This window comes from Ambystoma mexicanum, chromosome 2p (genome assembly GCF_040938575.1).
Source record: "Ambystoma mexicanum isolate Mex_15411 chromosome 2p, UKY_AmexF1_1, whole genome shotgun sequence".
Classification (NCBI taxonomy): domain Eukaryota; kingdom Metazoa; phylum Chordata; class Amphibia; order Caudata; family Ambystomatidae; genus Ambystoma; species Ambystoma mexicanum.
The window spans coordinates 1145495043-1145509056 of NC_090923.1; positions in this window are offsets into that span (position 1 = coordinate 1145495043).

The following is a 14014-nucleotide window of genomic DNA, read 5'->3' on the forward strand; positions in this document are numbered from 1 at the left end:
TTAGCCCATTGCTCCTCTGATACAGCATTTAACAATAAAGCCGCTTGAGAGGTTTCATTGTTGTTAATAAGATCGCAGAGGTGGTGTTTTTTCTTAACAGATTTTCTTCAGCATTAGCTCAGCCTCATGCTGTAATCTATAGACTTTAAATGAGATCAATCCGTTTTTATAACACTGCTTCCTTTGCCTAATCAGATCTTATCTAGGGTACCTCACAAATTGGTTTAACTTTCTAAGGTCCCTACGGAAGAGTTTCCTTTCTTCAACTAGCTCCTTGTTATAGATCTGTTTTATTTCCGAAAATCCGGTTTCTTTTGCTGCTTGTTAATTTCTTCACAATCAATAAGTATAGATATGTAATTCAAGGTTGATTTATCGTTGGCTATACTACCTTTTGAGTTTCAATACAATTTGGATCACATCGTACAGTTTGATCAATTTCTCCCTTATGAAATAAGAATATCAGCTGCTTTTTGTTCCTGTACTCTTACCCTCCTTCCATATAATTTTCAAAAGGGTATTGTCACTCTTCTTCATTGGAACAACCAAAAATGAGTCTCCAAGAGCTACCAAATTACCTGTTACAAAATAATAATCAAAAGGAGCATTAAGGAGGCCCCGGGACCAAATAGGTTTCCCCAGGAATCTTCCCTGGTCTGACAATTCAACATGCACTGACCTCCAATTCTCGCAAACATACTGCTGTCCTCTCTTGAAATGGGGCAACAATGGCTTTCAGGAGCATCACAGGTTTACCCTTTTCATCCAAATATTTTATATTTAAGTCTCTACATAACATGATGCGGGCATCTTTTAATTCTATGCAACATTCATCTATTAGATCCATTACGCAAGCATGGTTCCAATAAAGATTGAACAACACAACCAATTTAGTTCTTCCCGGGTCTCCTTGATTGATTTCCAGGAACATTTGGACAAAGGGATTTGGGTTTTTAATTTTAATCACCCAAATCCCCTGACTTCCTTTGATCAGTGTAAGCAAACCTGAATAAGGTCTTCCCTCAGACCCTTTTTAGCTGGATTTAAATAAACAGGGAAGCCATCACATATTGGAATAGACCAGAGCCAGGTTTCTTGTAGCAACAAGATGTCAAAAAGTTCCAAACCAAGGTCTTCACTATTAAATAGATGTAAGAAGTCATGAGTATTTCAACAGCCGACTGTCACGTCAATAAGACCTTCCTTGGCCTCACCCTATTTATTACTTGTCAGTTCTAATGCCCCAGGGTTCCATGCCTAGTCCTGAGACTTCCTTGATTGGGGAGGAGTGGCAGATCCCCCAACAACCATCCTATCCTGGCCATATGTACACGAAATAGCCTCTTTTAATGGACCGCTCACATTTTCTACTGGTCTAACAATAAATCCTTTAAAGTTCTTCCGACCTGTTTTAGAGTTCATGATTGAAGTATCATTAGGGCATTTTTAAAGGGCCAGCTGGATCATATTCAATGTAGCCTCCTTAACAGCATTTCCTTTCTCAATGACTGTGTCCCTAAAGCGTTGCCCCTTGATTCAAAACCCAAAGGTAGGAATGCTGAAGAAGCTGCCAATAGTGCCTTTTTTACAAGGTTTGACATTAAATGCAATCTTACCCAGTCCATGTCTCCTGCATGAATGCCACTACTTGAATATCCTCTGACTCAATATAATGCATTTTTGGGATGTGGTGCAATAATGTCAAAACATTTCTTTGATTCAAAATTAAGCCATCATCTGAAAATAATAATCGTTCCAAGGATAAAGTTATTCCTGGTGTTTTACCATCTCATTTTTTGGGCAATATTTGTAGTCTGAGTTGGTGGAGGTGGGGATAGCATCACATCATTGTAATTTATGCTTTAAATCTTCAACTTTGCATGTTTGTGCAAGGGTTTGGAAGGTACTAGACTTTGCCCCTGAGTTCCTTTCAGCGCAATTCTGGGAGAATACCCATCTCCCCCTGCCTCATTAGCTGGAGTATTAGGCATTTGAACATGCATTTCAGTCACTGGACTATTTATACAAGTTCCACTGGGATGCTTGTTAAATCATTAGAGTAAGTCGAGAAATTCAGTGAGATATTGGTTCCTACGTCAACATCTTCATTGTCTAGACATTGCTCTACTGAGGAACTATTCATAGAATGAGGTTGGGGGAGTACTCCAATTTTAGGGTTAATTAATTCTTTCCATTTTCCCTTTAGCTGGGCAGGATCATCTTGCCCTAGTGCGGAGGCGTTCTGAAATTGTGCAGACATTTTCTAGAGTTATTAGATCTTATTTGCTTCTCTGGTGGGGTATTGTTAGGTTTTTTCTTGGGAAGTCTTTAATGGTAGGATGTATTTCAGATAGCTGCTCCAATGAATCTGAGACGACTGGAACGTCTTCATCCAATACTATGGCACATGATACAGGTAACACAGTCAGGTCTTTATTTGCAGCCTGTATTCTATCGGCCCTTTCCCTGGTTGTCCCCTTGTAGGTGCCCTTGGGTACGATTGGTACATTCTTGTTTATTTCCTTTGTTTTAAAGGCTTTTTTTTATTTTAGCCTGAGCTATTGCACAATTAACATTTCCAAAGTCGGGCACCAAGGGTAAAGTACCACCAGATCTGAGCAGGTCATGGACATCTTTCGCCTTCAGATTCACACCCAAGTTCCCTGCTTCATAAGTGGATCTGAGCCATTTAAGCGATTCCATTACAGCACACATCAGCATGATCACATAATCTCCCCTGCCACTGAAGAGAAAGCTCAGCTTATCGGTCTGATCTTGCTTGCACAGTTGTGGTAAAAGATTCTAAGAAAATCAATTTAGAATGTATCATAGCAAGCAAGGTGGCCTGGTCCTTGTAACTATCATTCATGGGCCCTCATTACAACACCTGCGTTAAACCATGGCGCTATTAGCACCATGGTTGGTGCCGGTGTTGTAACAAGTCCGCCATGGGGAAATGGGGAAATACCGCCCCATTCCAAGGTTGGCAGGGCGGTATTTCCCCATTTCGCCATGGCCCTTCCCCATTCCCATTTTTGCCCCATAGGGCTCAATGGGAATGGGGAAGGCAGCGATTACGGTACCGCAAATTGCGGTACCGTAATTGCCTGCAAGGTCCCTTTGCGGGTCCCTACTTTAACGGCTGGTCTAGGTCGGGTCCCGCTAAGGGAACCTCGTAGTAAGCTGCTAAGTGGTTAACGGCGCCGCACCCTTTTACGGCGCCGTAACCCACTTAGCGCCTGGGTCGTAATGAGGCCCATGGTCTCATAAACTTTCAGGAAGGGGGCCAGCGAGATTATAAGGGCAGACAATATTATTTTGAAGTTGGTAAGTGGAACCTGTTGAGAAATGCGAGTCGGGTACTCTTACCTTGGGAGTGAACACGGAGTCATCCGGCGTTGTCGAAGCTGACGAGGTGGAAGAAGCCGAGATTTGTCTGCCTGAAGTTCAGATACAAATTCCGAAGTTGTATGGTGATAGCAAATAGGCAGATTTATTATATCTTCTAAGCTAGCCTGCTTAAAATATACCGGGGGTTCTAGATGTGAGTCCACAGAAGCAGCTGCCCCTACTCGTTTGACGATATTTTGTCATTTCCACAAAGACAGGGGGTAGAACTGATTTTTTTTCTTCAGAAAATTAATTCGACCTCCCCTGTCGTTCGAATCTTATTTTAATTGCGGCAATGTCTCCAGACGAGTGATGAGCCAGGACTGAGGTTGACCCCTCTGCTCCAGAAGTAAATGAAGAGTTGTGCTCTGCCGTAGTTAGTTCCATTAACCCGGTTATGTTAGTTGGGCATTCGATTGAAACACACCCCCTAATCCCTCCTGCCTCTCCTGCTGTTTTATGCTGCTCTTGTTCCCGCTTGTGAGGCAGAGTGGTGGGGGCGGGGGGGAAGCATATGAGTGATCAATGTTATATCAACAGTTTTGTCCATTTCAATCCTCTTGTGCAATGGTAGATATGCAACCCAAGTTATCGCGTCCTCCCCTCTCCCCCCTCTTTCGGCCTCCAATAACTCCACATCCGTCAAGTCTGTGGGCCTCATTACACGGACGGCGGTGGACCAAGGTGCTATTAGCACCTTGGTCCATGCCGGTAAAATACCAGCACCGCCTTGGTGGAAAGGGGAATTACCACCCTATTCCAAGGTTGATGGGGCGGTAATTCCCCCTTGCCCCATTGCCCTTCCCCATTCCCATTTTTGCCCCATAGGGCATAATGGGAGTGGGGAAGGTGCTAATTACGGCACCGCAAATTGCGTTACCGTAATTAGCTCCCTGGTCCCTTTGCGGGTTGGTTTTTAACGCCTGCAAAAAGAAGGCGTTAAATTCTCCAACCCGCAAAGGGACCTCGTAGTAAGGCAGTAAGGTTTTACCGGTACCGGTAAACCCTTACCGCCGTCCGTGTAATGAGGCCTTGTGTCAGTAAAAGAGGATGTCTGAGAGCACATTAGCGGGGGTGACTGTAAAAACTGTTTATCACTGGATAATGAGGAAAGGGTGACGCTCAATTCTAATTCCATTTCGAACGGATCAACAGGAGGCGAAAAATCCTGTAGTCTCAGTTGACACCAGGTACGGGGGCCACCAGAGTCCATCTTGGCAGGAAGAAAATATAAAGTTCCCAAAAACTTCTTAACCACCGTTGCAGCCTGTCTTCAGCATGGCTGAAGAGCGACTGAACTACGTGCTGGCGCTATATGGCTCCACTTTTGAAGGCTGTTCCAAATCTTAAAGGGACAGCAGGTAATGTGGCGATGTAGATTGTAGAGAGCCCACAGCACGTCTGTACTCTTCAATAGGTGAATCCTGACTGAGCTCTATCGTCAACTTACTTCTTTCCGCTGATCTGCCGGGCGAACGCACCATCAGGACGGCAAATGGCAGGTGTTGCCCTATGTTCCGACTTCGCACGGAGGCAGAACGTGGTAGGCCTCAGAGGTAGGCCTCAGTGACGCAGCTCCAGCCGGAGCGAAAGACACGACACACACTGCTGGAGTCTGTGCCCGGAACGCGGGGACGGGGCTTTTATTTAGACGCCCTACGTCACCACGCAGCGGGGCGGAGGGCGGATATAACATTCCTCCTTTATTATAAACAAAACACAACAATGGAACACACCCACACAAGTAGGCTTCTACTCATGAGTATAACAAAATACAAACGCAAACTCCCATTTACAACTTTCAGAGTCCACACTACCACACATAGTCCTTGAGCCGAGATGGCAGCTGAGTGGCAGCCCTCAGGCCATATCTGCCACCCCATGAGGTGGTTTCTACAGTCTCATTAGATCTCTCACCTTCCGCCTCCGGCTCACCCAGGTCTTGTTCGCTGCCCTGCTCCCACGTTCTGTCACCTGCATTTACTTCGCCTTGGTGATTCTCGGGTCTGTCCTCGATCCGCGGTGACTCCTCATCTTCTTGGGGACAGTCCCAATCAGTCCAGAAGTTGCGCGGCACCGCCTTGAACCATGACGCGTTGCGCGTCACCTGACGATGCCCCCTTTGTGCAGTTATCATGGTCCCTCGTGTCTCATGGACAGTCCATGGGAGAGTCTTCTATCGGGAATCCATTTTGGACTTCGTCGGGTTCTGTAACATGACCACCTGGTCGCCCACCTGGTGGTCGGATGGTCGCGACCTCCTCTTGACACTCATGTTGGCGTTGGCGTCCCTGCGTCTTCTATCAGTGCGCCTCTCGTCCAGCTCGTCCGATCCTCTGCTGGGGTGATGTGGGATGGACAACCTGATGACGGTACCGAACATGAGATCCGCTGGGGGAATGCCTGTTGTGCAGAGCGGGGTGACCCCATAGTTCCTCAGGTATCGATAGAGGTCGACCTTCCATAGGCTGGCATTTGCCTTCGACAGCCTCAACACTTTAAGTGTTCTCAATGATCGTTCTACATCGCCGTTAGCCTGGGGCCACCTGGGCATGATGTGGTGATACCGGATGTTCAGATCTTGCAAGTACTGTTTGAACTCCACCCTTTGGAAGGGTGCTCCATTGTCACTTTTGATCGTGGTTGGGAGTCCATGTGTCGCAAACATCTCAATTGCCGTGATGACCACTTCCGCTGCCGTGGACTCGACCACCTCGACTTCGGGGTATCGGGAGTGGTCATCGATTGCCACCAGGATGTACAGGCCCTCTCGTAGTTTGCAGAAGTCAATGCTTATTGCGTCCCACCTGCCAGAGCCTCTTTCCGCCGATAAGATGGGTTCCGGATCTGGTGGGGCTCCGGTTATTGGGCACGGCAGGCAGGTGTTGACAAGTTTTTCCACTTTTTCGTCAATACGAGGGAATTACACTCGGTGTCGAATGCGCTCCTTCGTTTGAGCCATCCCTTGGTGGCCCTCATGGGCGAGTGACACTATCCGGTCGTGCAGGCCTGGCGGAATGACGATGCGATTTCCGCGGAGCAGCAGCCCCTGGTCTGTTATCGACAAGTCTTGAGGAATGCCTTTGCCTCTTCCGTCCTGTTGTGCGTGTTTTTCATAAATGACCTCCAGTCGCCCAACATGATGGCATCTTTCACCAGATCGCAGCAGGGGTCACTGCATGTTTCCTCTGCGATGTCCTCAATGCTGACCGCCTTCGGCCTCATTGCCCGCACCACCTGGCAGATGTGTTCTTCGGTCTCTTCGGCCACCTGGACTTCCCGTGGCGTTGCCTCTCTCGGGTGTCTGGAGAGGAAGTCTGCCGGGTTGCCACATCCCGGTTGATGAAGGAGCTCAAAATTGTACTGCTGAAGGTGTAACAGCCATTTGGCTATTCTGGCCGGTAGTGCGAGGAAGTGCCCCTGAAGATGGGTATGAGGGGCTTGTGGTCCGTAATCGCCGTGAACTTGCGGCCATACAGATACAGGTGGAAGTGGTGGCACCCCCACAGTACGGCGATCACCTCTTTCTCGATGTGAGAGTACCTCTGCTCCATCGCTGTGAGAGCACGCGACGCATAGGCAATGGGTCTCTTCTCGCCTTCGTTGGTAACCTGCATGAGGATGCCCCCCAGGCCGACAGGGCTGGCGTCCACGTAGAGTTTGGTCGAAAGAGCAGTGTCATAGTACGCCATTCTCGTCTCTGTGGACAGCGACTCTTTTATGCTCTCGAAGGCATCTTGGCAAGCTTTTCCCCACTCCCACTTCGTTTTGAGCTTTGTGAGTTCACGAAGGGGTTCCGACAATGTGGCCAGGTTTCGGATAAATCTTCCACAGTACGTGGCCATCCCCAGGAAACTGCAGACGTCGGTGGGTGTCTTGGGCAGACTTGCGGCCTGTATGTCAGCGACCTTCTGGGGGTCCGGCGAGATGCCAGACCTGCTGAACTTGTAGCCAAAAAAAGATATATCCGTCTTGAAAAACTCACATTTTTCCTTGTGGATGGTTAGGCCCGCAGCCTCCAAACGGTCCAAGAGCATCTCCAGCCTTCTCGAGTGTTGTCCTTTGTCCTGGGCGTGGATCAGGATGTCATCATTGACATTGAGGACACCTGGGATGTCCCGGATTACTTCTTGGATTGTCTGTTGGAAGAATTCAGCTGCCGAAGATATGCCGAAGCTTAGCTGCTTATATCTTCGCAGACCCAAGTGTGTAGAAAAAGTCGTTATGTACCGAGAGTCCTTGTGTAGCTTCAGCTGATGGTACCCTGCTTTCAGATTAACTTTTGAGAAGACTCTGGATCCCGTGAGATCAGCCACAATCTCGTCGAGGGTTGGTGTGATATGGCGCTCCCTCTTGATGGCAGTGTTCGGGAGGCGCATATCTATGCAAATGCGGACCTTCCCCGGTTGTTTGGGTTTTCGGATGACCACCATCGGGGACACCCATGGTGTCGGCCCGTCACCTCCTCGATGATGCCTGCTTCTTCCAGCGCTTTTAGTTCAATCTCCACCTGCTCGCGCATGTGGAATGGGGTCCTCCGATGTCTGACGGCCCTTGGCTGAACAGTCTTATCAATGTGGAGTTTTATTGTCTTTCCTTTCAGGCACCCAATCCCGTTCAGCAGGTTCGGATGGCGCGCCAGGAGTTTCTCGACCTCTTGGGCTTCCCCGATTTGATTAACAAACAGTACAAGCCCTAAGTCCTCCGCCGCATCACCGCTCAGAAGGCATTCGATCCCGGCGTTCACTACGTAGACTTTTGACGGTAGCCTGTTCTCACCGTGGCTGAGGGTCGTGCGGAATCTGCCAACTACCGGTAGCGGCTTCTTGCAGCTATATGCGAACAGGAGAGTGTCAGTGTTCTTGAGGGATGGTTGCGGCTGCAATGTCTTGAACGTGGACGTGGGCATGACATTCACCGAGGCTCCCTTGTCAATGGTCATCCATACCTGCTGGTTTTGCAGGGTGACCTGACATTTTCGTCTCCGGAGCCCTTTCTTCTGCGTGTGGCGTCCTCGATCCAGGACTGACACTAGGTAGACTTTTCTTCCTTTGGTCCGCTGCTCTCTGCCAGGGTCTAGTGGAGTTCCTGTGATGTCATCTCCGTCTTCCTCAGTCGACGAGTTGTTCACTTTGACGCGCCTCGTGACTCCCTGTTTCTTCTTCTTTGTACCACTCCTCTCCTGAGGGTTCGGCGGAGGTGGTAATCGAGCGCCTGAGGAACGGCACACCTTTGCATAGTGGTCCTTCCTGCCACATGCCCCGCACGTTGTGCCTTGTGCCGGGCAATTTCGCCGTCCGTGACGCGGTCCACCACACCATCCACACTCTGTGGGCCCCGGGATCCGTGGCTGCCATCTGGGCGGTGTGTAGTTACCACCGTATTCATCCCTTGTGGATTGTCTGTTTGTGACCTGGGCCACCATGGATGACGCAAGGGCCGGCTGTAATTTGTGCAGAGTCAAACCCATGTTAGCGGCTCTGGCATGCGCTAGCTCCCTCTGACGACCCAGCTCCAGAATGCGGGTCAAAGAGATGCCCCTCTCGCCCAGCACCAAACTTCTTAGTTTCTCGGAATGGATGCCATTGATGATTTGTCTCCAGATCTCTTGCTCGACATCCGTGAACTCACATGACATTACTAGCTTCCTGAGCCGGGTGTGAAAAGCATCCAAGGTCTCCTCTTCCACCTGAAACGTGGTGCAGAATATGAATGTCTCATAATCAGGATTGAGTTGCGGGAGAAAATGAGCCGTCAACGCGTCCTTTGATCGCTGGTAGATGTCCAGGCCATCCGCGATGGTTAGCGCATTGAAAATGCGTAGCACATCGTCCCCCACGTTCAAGAGTAGGTGCGATCTCATCTTCCTAGACGAGGTTACGTCCTTGCACTCCGTAGCCATCTAAAATTTTTTGAGCCATAGCTGCCGGCGGGGGCCAACCGAGGATGGATCCGTGAAGGGATCGAAAGGTTGAATCATCGTGGTCGAGTTGCTCTGTGGGCGAGCTGGCGGTGGCGAGATCAGCAGATTCGCCGTGATTCTGGACGGCGTGCTAGGCCCAGGGGTGGACGTGCCGGTCGCCATGTTGTGTGATGTCATCCCCTGACGGTTCCTGTTGAGGCCACCCTATGAACCGGTTGGCGGAACAGGGCCGCTGCCTCTCCTCCACTGTCTACAGCCGTGACCGCACGTGCGCTTTGCGTGTGCGGTAGGCCCACGTGTCGGAGAGCGGTCTCATCGGCTCGCTGGAGCGGTTGTCGGTCGTGCGATGCAGGAGGAATGAGATGGTCGGGCGCTGAGTGCTCGTGCTGGGTCCCGTTTCCCTCGTCACCAGTGTTATGTTCCGGCCCCGCACGGAGGCAGAATGTGTTAGGCCTCAGAGGTAGGCCTCAGTGACGCAGCTCCAGCTGGAGCGAAAGAAAGACACGACACACGGTGCTGGAGTCTGTGCCCGGAACTGCCTCCCTCGCGCGGGTGCAGGGCTTTTATTTAGACACCCTACGTCACCGCGTAGCGCGGATATAACATTGGGTACACCCACCTGAAACTGGTGGAAAGGAAGGAGGGACATCCACGGGCGGGGGAGGGGGAGGAAGCACATCACAAGGGGGGCGACGGAGAGGGAGCAGGACCAGGAGGGGGGCTATATAGGGCTGCCTGGCCCCTAGGTGCGCCCTCTTGGTCCTCCTCCCCTCCCCCTCCCAGCTAAGAGGAAAGGGCTGCATCAGTGTGTGTGTGTGTGTGTGTGTGTGTGTTTACGTGTACACATGTACATACGTGTGTATATAAACACTGAGCATAATGTTTAGGATTGGGATGGGGTTGTGGGTCGTGCAAAACAACTCCAAATGCTTTGACGGAGCCAAATTGGCTTTATGCCAGTCCTCTAGATATCAGTGCAGGGGGACTCTATACCACATCACGAAATGTCCTGTTATATTTAAACTGGACAAAATGGGTGTGTTGCTGGGCAGATGTGACCAGAGGCAGTCTGTGATCAGACAGCCCCTGCTAGTTTGAATGGTGTTGATCCTTATTATTGGTGGGGTTGGGCAACTCCAGCTCTAATTTCAGATAAGAGGCGAACACCTGCAGCTATTTTTCCAATAATCATTGGAGCAAAGACCTGTTTGAAGAAAAGCACCCAGCTGAAGAACCGTGGATCGTCACTTCAGCCAGCCAGAACTGCCTCCATCAAAGTCCTGGAAAAGTCTTGCTCCTTTGTTCTGATCTCCTGAAGGCCTTCATAAGAGCTTCAACCTCTGGACTGGTAGGGAGAAGCATGCCCAACCCCTGCTGAAGATTCCTGATCAGCTCCCTTCTGGCCTTCTTTGTTGCAACGGTCGCTGTCCCGAGTTAGGACCTGAGACTTGGCAGATTCTCAGCTTGTCAGTCAAGAAGCTTCCCCTTCCAGTTGCAGCTCTCCACCATGAAGAGGGGCCTTGCAGGACCAGCGTCTTTCTGTTATTATTTTCATATGCGTTTGGCTAATACATTAAGCCTTTTGCATACATTTACGAGCACTAGATAGTAAAAAAAGAAAAGGCAAAAATAAAATATCATTTACATATAAAATCATCAAACATGTAAGTAGTACATGTAAACCCATCAATTCATAAAATTATCAATCAATTCATTCACTACTAGTTTAATGCTCTACAATTATTAAGTATCAATTCACATTAGATTGTTAAAATTAATAAGAGCTTCCATTCAGATTACTATCAGTTTGCCCATTATTAGCAGTAATATACTTCAACAATGATTCAATTCATAGTTGGTCATACCATCATTTAGCCTTTCAGAAACTTCAAGTCAATTCAATGCCTCTTGGTCAGTAATATACATTGACCAAAACTGATCTGTAGCAATGCTGCCTGGGCATGTACAAAAGCGCGCGTATCCTTTAATGTAGATGTCAGTTGCCTTCTCGCATGCAGTCAAAATGTGCCTGCTAGATTCCAAAGACTGGCAAACAAGGAAAAGGAACTGCTACCCAAGGTTGACAACAAAGGGGTTATATTATTCAAAACCTAATTGGATCAACCACTGATTTATATGGAACTCTAAGTCAAATTATTAATGTTCAGTGCCAGAAGAAACACATAGACCAGACAAAGTTATTTTATTTTACTCTTGCATCGTGTTGAAAAATAGACATAAATGATAAATAAAAGAACATATGAGACACACATCAGTTCAGAAAATTACAAAATGTTGCATATCTTATAGGCAAAGAGAATTAAATGATTTTGTCCAAATAAAAGGTATATGTGATTTCAAACCAAAGTGCAAGAAAGAGGAAAGTGAAGTGTTGGTTGTAATATTAGATGAAAAATGAAGGGGAGGGAAAAACCACAGCTTAAAGACACCCCAATTACAGACCGTGTAGACCGAGCGGTCACAAAGAGAGTATAGACAAGTGAAAGATAAGAATTTAGAAATGATATTTCATCAACGTAATCACACACGTTGATTTATGTAAATAATCCGATAAACAATTACCAATCAGTTATTGGTGTTGGATTAAAGTCAAAACCAGTCAGTTTCTAGAGCAATCAGAAAAAAGACAGGATAATCATGTCCAAAATATGCATCCTAATATCCTAACAATTTTTATTCAGTGCCAAAAATTGGTCCCAAATTACAAGAAGTAGATTCTTGTGCATAGAAATAGGTGCATTAATGTGTATTTATCATTGATGCACTTAGTTGTAAACAGGGTAGTATATCGTTACTGGGTCCTTTGTGGAAGAGTTTTGGCAAAAGAGGGGGTCTGCAACGCACCAGTATACTCCATAACTGGCTGAATATTTAAACGCAGATACCTGATAAAGCGTCTTAAAGTGCAAGTACATGCCTTAATCAAGTAACACGGTTTAAAAAACTGAAAGCTTTGTTTAACATACTCTTCATAGCGTTGTTTTCCTCTAATTTCTCTATGGATCTCACTATGTCCCATTCTTGTGACTTATACTTTAATTTGTGCAAATAATAGCCCGTATCAACTCCTTCTACAAGGGGTAGTCCAATGTTCTCCGCATGGGCTTGGGCAAGTTCAGCCAATTCAGTATGTGCGCTATTAACCCTCTGATAATGGACGTATGCATTACATATTGAGAACATATCTTGAAGATCCGATGTGGTACTAGCTTTATTTATTTTTAGAAATAGTTTGACACAAGTAGATTTTCTAATAGTATACAGGGACGTAGTCCCCAATTCCATTCTCATGGCATCCACAGGAACTGACATCGTCAAACCCAAAAGTTACCTGAGTATTTTTCCTTCCATTTTGTCAAGCCAGTCTGTGCTTTTCAGGAATCATTTCTAAGCCATACAAAATACAAGGAACAATCTCTTTTGTATACGCTTCAATATGTGCCTCTATAGAGTTTCCACCCTCTCTTTTAATAAGTCCCCTCAATTCCAACCATCGTCGCATTGATTTAGCTTTAATGTAGGCATAGTATTGAGAAGATGTAGGAACACTGTGGAATTGTAAGCCAAGATAAACGCAATTAGTATCCAGAGAGGGTCAATGAGCTTGTAAAGAGCAAGCTCACTGGCCTCGCCCAGGCCTTACCTTCCCGACAAGGCTCGGTGTACTACCGCGTCCCGGAGTTCTTTCTGCGAGTGGCCGCCATGGAAAGGGAGAAAGGACTACATGTAGTCCCTGATTCCTGGTGGCCATTGTTGTTCCTTTTTTTCTCGAGTTGAGAAACGGTCTCAGCACTGTTTTCAATTCGGGAAAACTTGCTATTAGTACCCTGGTACGACGTGCCAGGGGTACTGATGGCAATATAACCCTCAGAGGGGGGCATTACGGGTCAGATAATGCCCCTGGGGCTACATTAAAGCCCTTGCTTCACCCGGGCTTCTAACTATGGCCCCGGGGGCTTTACCCAACTGGGAATACCCCCCTCCTTGGGTTATATTTCCTAAGTATTGACCAGCTCCAATCTAGAACCACTAATATACAATTTGAAGCTGGCTGGCTGGGGAATGACCTTTACCCCGAATATGCAAAACCTTGGTCTTTACAGTTGATTTTCAGGCAGGTGATTTTCAAACTGAGCCAAAATATTGATCTTTGCAAACCAAGAGGCGTGTGGTCAAGTAAAACTGTAGTATCAGCGTATGTGATCCATGGCACACCAACCCCACCAATGTGTGGCAGAAAGGTCTGGATCATACTGGAATATTCGCCCATTTCTGCTAAATAGAGATTGAATAACGGGGGTGCAGGATCGCACCCTTGCTTCAAATATATTAGTAGGCATGGGGGTGGAAATGTCCCGCTCTTTTGAGAGGCAAAGCGTGACTGTTGTGTAAGTGTAAAGGGCCTTTATAAAAATTAAGAAATGTTTTTCAATGTCCTATCTTTCCAGTTTGGTCCATAAGATGTGGCGATCAACACAGTCAAATGCTGTCGTATAGTCGACAAAGCATAGAAAAAGATCTCTGTCGGTCCCATTTAACACATCAGCTGTTAACAGACGCCATGTCCTGTATAGTGGAGTAACCAATCCTAAATCCTAACTGTTGAGTTTAAGCAGCTGTTTATCGCTGGTCCACTTATTCAACAGTTGTAGTATTGTTGCAAACATTTTGCTGCTTTTA